The sequence below is a fragment of the Neopelma chrysocephalum genome, unplaced genomic scaffold (genome assembly GCF_003984885.1).
Source record: "Neopelma chrysocephalum unplaced genomic scaffold, ASM398488v2 Primary Assembly neopelma1_137, whole genome shotgun sequence".
Classification (NCBI taxonomy): Eukaryota; Metazoa; Chordata; class Aves; order Passeriformes; family Pipridae; genus Neopelma; species Neopelma chrysocephalum.
The window spans coordinates 387,417-396,144 of NW_020897799.1; the positions used below are offsets into that span (position 1 = coordinate 387,417).

The window sequence follows — 8,728 nt, forward strand, 5'->3', positions numbered from 1 at the left end:
TCCAGACCAAGGGTGGCTGAGGCAGAACAGACATGGCTGTGGGGCAAAACCACACCTCTGGGTCATCTCCCAAAGGGACACGAGGACGCTGAGGTGGTTTTCAGGTGGTTTAGGAACAGCTGCCTCGTTCTTCCCACCAGGCAGGGGCTGAGGCCAGAGACACTGCCACAGCCCTGCCCCGGCATCTCCCCACCCTGGCAGTTCCAAGGCTGTGTGTAATCCAGAGGTTTTGCAGCCACAGAACTCTTTAAATGCATTTGTTTCCCCCACCCCAGCAACATGTTAGAAAAGGGAGGGAAGGGAGGGGGCAACAGAACAGCTCTGCAGAGAAACTCCCTGAAATTTGAGCAGGAAAATGTCTTTGCAAGGTCTCCGAGCACAGGGGCCTTGAGCTCCTCTTCCTAAATCCAAGTAAAAGGCCAGATAGTACAAGGGGGAATGTTTTTAAACTAAAAGAGGTTGATTTAGATTTGATAAAAGGAAGAAGTCTTTTACAATGAGGTTGATGAGGCCCTGGCACTGATGGTCCAGAGAAGCTGTGGCTGCTCCATCCCTGCAAGTGTCCAAGGCCAGGTTGGACAGGTTTTGGAGCAACCTGGGCTAGTGGAAGGAGCTCCAGCCCATGGCAGAGGGTTGAAATGAGAAGAGTTTTAAGGGCCTTCCTGCCAGCACCAAACCATTCCATGATTCCATGATTCTATGACCTCCAGCCCCTCTCTCTGCCCAGGAAGCAGGTCAGCAGCCCCAAACACACCATGCTGCAGAGATGCCACGTGCACGTGGCATCCACATCCAGGGAGCTCACATAGTGGGTCAGAGATCAGCCCTGGGAAGGCACAGCCCTGCTGGGTGAGAAAGGAGGCTCTGTACCCCCTTGGAATGAGGCAGAGCGATGGGGTGAAGCCTGAGGGGCTGGGACGAAGGGAGTGGGGCACAGGATGGGAACTGTCCCCTCCCCGGTGCAGGGCGCGGTGGCCGCTCTCTGCTCAGGGCTGACATGTCCCCGAGACCAAAACCTGAGGGTGTGAGCAGGAGAAAAATGGGGTGGGGAAGGCAAGTTTCGGGGCTGGGGATTTCTCTGCCTCCTGGAAAGGGAGGTCTGGGCTCATCCCAGAGCCGTCAGCATGGAGGAGGGTAGCTCTGTCCCTCACTGACACTCCCGAGGTCCCTGCAGCATCCTGGAGCTGCAGGTGGGCTTTTCACTGGCCTTTTCAAGGTACATCTGGCCCAGACATCCCCTGACAGGAAAACAGGGGGCTGGTATGGACCACAAACACCAAAGCCCTTTCCAGCCCTGACAGATGCACAATATAATGCAAAATATATATATTTTAATACATATGCTACTACTTATTCAATACAAAACTCCTACTATAGTGGTTTTTAATATCCTATATAGTATATTTTAATATACTCTGAATATTTTTATATACACAAGATTTTATTTATATATATATACATACATACATACACACACCCCCAAAACATCCCCAAATCCAGCTCAACCCCATTTTCTTTCAAAGGCAACTTGGTGCTGGGCTGCTGGCAGGAGGAATGACCTGTGGGGTGAGCACTGACATTCCACCCTGTGGGGCTCGTGGTGCTGTGGACGCTGCGTCCCCCAGCCCAACTCTTTGTGCTGAGCTCTCGTCAGCACACGTGGATGGTGCTGCACCGCAGCTCCTCCAGCTCTGCCGCCTGTCAGGGAAATGTCTAAATATTTCTGTTTTCCCCAAATACGTTTTTCATCCGAATTGGAAAGGGGGAAAAAAAATAAAAAAAAAACATGAAAACACTGAAATCCACATTAGGGCTCAAACAAAAGCAGTGTTTAAGCATTAGGAGGAGGACACACCCGTAGGGCCTCAAGGGATGCTCCTCATGCCTCTGGGGCTTTGCTGGGCTGTAGCATCCATAAAGCCCCGTTTCCATCCTGTCAGAGGGAGGTGAACCACGTGGAGTCCCAGGGGGACAATTTACTGTGCTATCTCCTGAGGATATCCACACCAGCCAAGGAACAGGGACTGGAGTGGAGCCTGCCTCTGCTTGTGTCCCAGATAACGCTGTCACCCCACAGAAACCAGGCTTGTCCCAGCAAGCTCAGCAGAGGCCAAGGGGTGAAGGAGATATGTCAGAGCTGCCCTCCCGCTGGGAAAAGCAGGACTGTGATGCCCAGGAGGGACGAGTGTCCATGAGACCTTCCCTGGCTGGCCCCAGCACTGCTCTCTGTCACTCGCCAGCAGCCACTGGGAGCTGTGGCCAAATCTCACATGTGCAAACTGGGAGGAAAAAACAGTAAATTAAAAATGAGAAAAGATAATTTTTAAAAAATATTAAAATTTAAAAACTCTCCATGACCTGCATAAGTGCTTGGGTTAACTCAGGGTTTGTTTCCCCATCGCCCTCGGTCCCTCACTCCCACTCCAGCCGCCCACCACCAATGCTGCTGCCTCTCCCAGGGGGGCTGCCAAGCCCCTGCCCGAGTTCCTACCCCGAGCTTGGCAAGACACCGCTTCCCTTTCCAAAAGGGTCATTTCCAGAGGCCAAACTATGACCCGGCAGCCAAACCACAGCTTCCCCTTCCCGCAGCACCAGAGTCAGCATCATGTGCCTGGGTGATGCTGCTCCCTCCCTCCACTGCCTTTTGTGTGTGCAAGGACTGAAGGAAAGAAAAAGGCAAGGAAGGAAGAAGGAGCCTGACCTCACCGAACCCTGCGACTTCAAGCCAGGGCCAGCCTCAGAGAGGAAAGGACCAGCAAAATCTGCTCCAGCAGCCGTCAAGGCTAATTAAAGAGCAAATGCAGCCGTTCCCAAAGGATTCAGCACTCTCCAGCTGCAGCTGCTGCTGGACCTGCGGCACGACCTTGGGCTGCAGCCACCGGTTGTCACCTCTCCTATGGTGGCTCAGCACCCCAAAACCCGGGGTAAAGCTCACTGCTGTGGACACCCCACTGCCTGCCCATTCCCACTGGCCCAGCCAGGGACCGCTGGGTGCCACGAGGCACTTCCTGGAGTGCATCCCGGGATCTGCCATCCCCCTGCTCATCCCCAAACACGCTCCCACCCTGCAGGTTCCTCTGTCCTAAAGTCAAAGGCAGTCGTGCAGAAAGACCCTGATGGCTCTCAACACCGCTGGGCACGAGGGACTAATCCCGTTTTACAGATTAAGGAAGCATCCTGCCACGTGATGGGTTGGAAATAGTGCCTGGCTCCCTTCCCCACTCCGACCCACAGCCATCCTGACTGCCAGCACCCCTGTTTTACCGTGTTAGCCCTAATCCCAGGATTTCAGTCCTCCCATTCCCCAGGTGCAGGGCTCAGTTTCTCCTGCCACCTCAGTCCCCACTCCCTCTACCCCAGTGCCGGGCACACACTGCACACCCACCTCTGCTCCCTAATCCCTCTAATCCTCATTTCTGCCTCTGCCTCGGAAAGCCCTTATCGAGTTCCCTTGTCTAACTCAGGGGGCAGAGATAACTCGCTATCTCCCACCCCAATCTCTTCCATAGTCTATTTTCTTCCTGCCCAAAGTTGATTTCCCTCACCTAATTGCCCGGAAAGCTCTTTTCCCTTCCTCTAATCAGTCTGGAGCAGACTTTCTCTAGATAATTGTGCCGAGACCTGATCACCCTTCTCATCTCCATCTCTCCAACACTCCCATTTCTTCACTAAACTCATCTGCCGGAACTGCATTCCTTGGTCTAATTATTTCAAGGCTCCGTTGAGTTACTTAATTGCTTGTTCGTCTGGCACCCATATCTGGAAGCTCCCAGAGCATCTGAGTTATCCTGGTGTAACTGCCTTCCCAGTGGATAAACTCGCTCCAGGTGTGGGACGGTGTGAGCCCAGAGCAAAACCTGCTCAAAAAAAAGAAATTCTCTGCAATTCACTGGTACAGGTTGCCCAGAGAAGCTGTGGCTGCCCCATCCCTGGAAGTGTTCAAGGCCAGGTTGGACAGGGCTTGGAGCAACCTGGTCTAGTGGAAGGTGTCCCTGCACCATGGCGAAGGGGTTGGAACCCGATGAGCTCTAAGGTCCCTTACAGCCCAAACCATTCCATGAATCCATGACTCTGTGAAATACAGAACTTTTTGCTTCTCTTGGTTGGAGGAGCAGCCATCTGGAAATGCTCTGCTGCAGCCCACAATGAGCTGTGTGGGGCTCACACCAGCCACAGCCAACAATAAATGCACCTGTAGGCGAGGTGTAAATTCACCTGTGCTAAGGCCAAATTGAAATAGGGCACCAATCTTAGCCCGGTGCCCCAGGTGCCCACAGCCCTTGGAGGCTCCCGCTGGGACCATTTTCCCTCCTTCCATCCCTTCCCTTCTGCTCCACCAGTCCCAGGCTCGGAGCTGTAGGGGTTGGTTTGACTGGCCCCTATTCCCATTATCACCCAGCCTCCTCCTCTTTCCCAGGCTAATTGATCCACTGTTTTGTTTTCTTATCAAATTGCTCTCAGCCTCTGATGCTCCTTTAATCAATGCTCGGCCCTATCAGTTCCATGGGCCGCCAGGAGACCTCTGCTTGCAGCCACCACTGTGTCTAATCACTCAGGGACTTCACCTAATTGGTGTAAAACCTGATTTCTTTCTCTAATCGCTCCGAGGCCCTGATTCACTTATCTAATCACTCCAAAGCCCAAGCCTTGCACACCTCTCTCCAGAGCTCTGGCATATCCTTCTCCTCCATAGGTTTCCCCCCTCCCCTCCGCAGGTGGCCTGGCTCTCTTGACTCCCTAATCCCTCAGCTGCTTGATCTCTTTAACTAATCCAGCCAAGATTCGGCACCCTGGCTGGCTGCTCCCCTAACCCAGTGCCAAGAGGAGTAACCCCCCCCATGGAGCCACCTTCCCTATCTTCCACCCACCCCCACCAAAGTGCAGACCTGCCACAGAGGGGCTTTGCCTGCTGCTCCCCTCTGAAGGTCCCTTGGGAAAGGTGATGCATGTCCCCAGCACCCTTGGGGTGTGGTGGCCACCCCGGTGACAAAGGCACAGCCCCTCAAGTGTCAACCCCCATCAGAGGAATCTCCCCTCTCTGCCAGGACGGGGTGCACCGGCTCAACCAGTTCCCCCTCTGCTGCACCCACTGGGCTGGGCACGGGGAGGGAACAGCGATGGGACAAGGGGAATGTGAGCCCACAGTTTGGCTCCTCACAACCAGGGGGATGTGGACGCTGCTCCTGTGGCGTCCCGTGCTCCGAAGGGCCCCGGTGCCTTGGATGGAGCAGCTCATCCGAGCCCTTTCTTTCCTCCCGGTGAGTCACGTCCGCTGATTCAAGCGAAAGAAGTTGATGGGGGGAAAACATTCACAAGCGCCAGCCTGGAAGGATCCCAAGGCTGAGGGCAGGATGGCAGGAGCAGAGGGGAGTTTCATCTGTTTTTCCCTGAAGTTTCACAGGAAAGGGAGTCCTGTCACAGCGTGGCTCACAGATGCTGCTCATCAAGTCCCAGAGCACACTGCCAGCAGGTCAGGAGTGCCCAAACCCTGCTCTCCCCTCAGAGACAGGGCACACCCCAGACCCTCCCTGACCTTGTGCCCGTTGCTCTAGTCCCTTCCAGACAGCTATTTCAGCCCTAGAGCTCATTCTTTCCCCTGCAGCATCCATGCTGAGCAAAAGCTTCCCCTTCCGTAGCTGACAGGGCCACGGCCCCCAGCCCACGCTGGCTCAGCAGCACAAGGTCACTCCTGCCTCGGCAGCAGCCATACAGGGTGACTCAGGCTGGCTCCAGCTTCTGCTTAGCCCTGCTTGGGGAAGTTTCTGGGGTGGAAAGTGCTGCCCTTTCATCCTGGGATGTGGATTCAAGTCCCAGCTCCGACCTCTTATTGCTTCCGTTTTCCTTTCCTCCCAAGACCTGGGCTTGGGCTGAAGCTGCACCCAGAGATCCTGTGATAGAAACCATGTGCCAAGGAGGGGATGGAGATACCAGAGCTGTAAGCAAAGAAATGGGAATTGGGTCTCGCCTGGCAGCCACAGCAAGGATGTCACAGAGCTGGGGCCTGATGCTTCCTCTCTCCTTTTGGAAGAGGGAACAGGGCAGCAAATCTCTGCCCTTTGGGATTTTTCAGACCCTCATCAGAGCAAAGTGGTGTTTCCCCCCACTGCAGACAGCTCCAGGTGCCACCAAAGCCCCCCCTGCCCCAAGGGTGGGAGGATGCAGTGGGAGGCAGGCGGACACCCAGCCTCTTCCTGGGTCCCTGCCCTCTGCGCGGAGCCGGGAGCACGTTCCCAGAACCCAGCAGTGGGAATTTGGTGTGTTTATTTGCAATCCAGCGCTGACCCCAGGACTGGGAGGAGAATGAGTCAGCTTCCAGCTCAGGGCAGGATTCCTCATCAGGCCTCTCCTTTCAGTTAAAAAAGCGCCATTTGGAGATGCGGCAATTAAATAATTTCATTAAATTGGCACTTCTGACCAGTGGCAGGCTGAAACCTTTCCTCACTGGCACTTCTCGTGCAAAGTGGGACAGGAAGCAGCAGAGCCTCCAAACCACTGGTTTGCAGAAATATCTAAATATCCAAGCCCTGGGATCTGCAGGCTCTGGGCGGATGGTGCCCACATCCCCGAGGAGCTCAGTTCTCCTGCTGCAGCCCCCAAAGAGTTAACACACATCTCTGGAGCTGCACAGAATGTTCCTGGCTCCCAGGGGCAAAGCCTTCACCCACCCCCTGACTGCTCTGCCCTGGGGATGCCGCAGGGCACACCGACTCCTGCTCTGACGGATGTCAGCTCGCACAGCTCCCGGGGCTGCAGGAGGGAGAGAGCGGCTCTGGGAGCATCCCCATCCTCCCTGAGCTGCTCTTGGCCCCGTCTCCTCTTCGGCCAGGCTCCTCTGCCCTGGTCCCCCTAGTCCCACACTGCCCCTCAGGATCCTGGCTCCATCCCCCACTGCCACGCAGGCAGCAGCCCTCTCTGCCCCACAAAGCAGGAGACGGAGCTACAGGAGACAGAAAGCAGCATGACCCTGCCCATGTTAGGCCACAGTTTGGTGCTCCAGTACCAGAGGAACGACTCCTGCCTTGGATAGACAGAGGTGCCCCCACACCCAGCATTTCCTGACGCCCCTCTGGCAAGCGCTGCATGGCAGCAGCTGCCCCTCCACCACACGGCTGTTTCGCTCCCTTTCCTCTGGACAAGAAGGGAGGGGATGAGCCCAGACACTCCCAGGCTCCTGGGGAACAGTGGGGCTGGCTGCTGTCCCCATGGCAGGGATAACCCATCGCACCCTCCAGTCACTCTTCCTTTGCTCGTCTCTGAGCCAGGTCCCTCTCGGAAGGTCCAAGCGGTGCGAAGCGAGTGCCCGCCCCAGGCTCGCTCAGGAGGGCAGCAGCTGAGCTGGGCACAAACGTGACCCCATCAACCCCCTGCCCGAAGCCCTCCAGCCCCACCGGGGGCTGCCACCGGGCCGGCAGCTTGGCCCTGTGGGAGCGGAGCCCCGGCTCCTCGCCACGCCGCGCTGGTACCCGCCATGCTACAGCCTGGCACATCTTCCCGGGGTTGCCAAAGCAACCGCAGAAACACAACAAACAGCAACAACACGCAGCAGACAGTCGGCAAACATTCCCCTCTTATTTTCTCCCCAGTTCGGTTTGTGCTTTTTCCCCCCTCTCCCACGGGGAAGCTGCTGCCATCGGAAGGGAACAACAATATCACTCCTCAGCGCACGAAGCCCGCGCCGCCCCAGCAGAACCGCGGTGCGGAGCCCCCGGCGCTGCCGGGAGAGCGGCTGCTCCTGGGGAGGGGCCCCGGCTCCGACACGGGCAGGGTCGAGCCGCTCACCTGCCTCCCCGGTGCTGCCGCCAAGGTCGTCGTGCTGAGTGACCGGGGCTGTGCCGAAGCCAGGTTGGCCAAGCAGGTGAATTCCTCCCTCCTCCTGGGCAGCGCGGCGCTTCCAGGGACTGCTGAGATGTCCTGACCCGGTACGGCCCAGCCTCTATCCAACGTGTGTTTTGCGGGTGTCCAGGACTCAGCACCCGTTTGCACAGGGCAGGGAGCACCTGGGCATCCTCGGGGCTTGGAGCAGGAGCAGGAGCAGGCAGAGGATGTGGGCTCGGGCAGATGTGCCTGTGGAGGGGACCCAGGGGCAGGGACACCCCGGGGCTCCCCGAAGCAGCGCCGAGCCCCGCAGCCGTGGCACTGAGGGGGATTAGCGGGTGCGGTGCGGGGCGCGGGCTTTCAAAACGGGATTAGCATCGCTGCGGCACGTGACAGCGGGGACAGCGGGGACAGCGGCTCTGCGGGAGCTCTGCCTTCGAGCCGGCCTGCCCAGCACCAGCACCCAGCACGATCGTCCAGCACCAGTACCCAACACTCAGCACCACCTCCCAGCACCCAACACTCAGCACCCAGAGCCAGCACCCATCACCCAGCACCAGCTCCCAGCACCCGCTGCACCAGGCCGTGCAGTCCCAAGCTGGCAGGATCAGGACTCGTGGCAGCAGCTTTCTGAGCCCAGTTTAACAACTTTTCATCCCTGTTGGGTGTGGATTCTCACAAGCAGGATGGAGTGGACAGAGGATGCTGCCAGGACAGCGAGCTCCCAGCCGTGAACCTCCCAAAACTCCTCCATCCTATCTCACCTCTCCCTCCCAAACCCTGGGAAACCCCAGCAGCCTCTTTCCCACCCCAGACCGGGGCAGCAGTCCCAGCGTGGGTTTGGTGGCACATTTCCCCATGGATTACACTTGGCAGCTGCCTCCAATCTCCCTAATTCCTACACATGCAGGGC

At 57.1% G+C, this 8,728-nt stretch overlaps 1 protein-coding gene across 1 annotated transcript in view; it reads right to left on the bottom strand.

Moving 5' to 3' along the window:
• Window positions 1-7,980, bottom strand: part of MEF2D (myocyte enhancer factor 2D) — a 101,508-nt gene extending 93,528 nt beyond the window's left edge. Inside the window, exon 1 of the mRNA XM_027699153.1 lies at window positions 7,780-7,980. The gene's annotated coding sequence lies outside the window, so the exon portion shown is untranslated. The remainder of the gene's footprint in view (window positions 1-7,779) is intronic.
• Window positions 7,981-8,728: the final 748 nt, after the last annotated feature.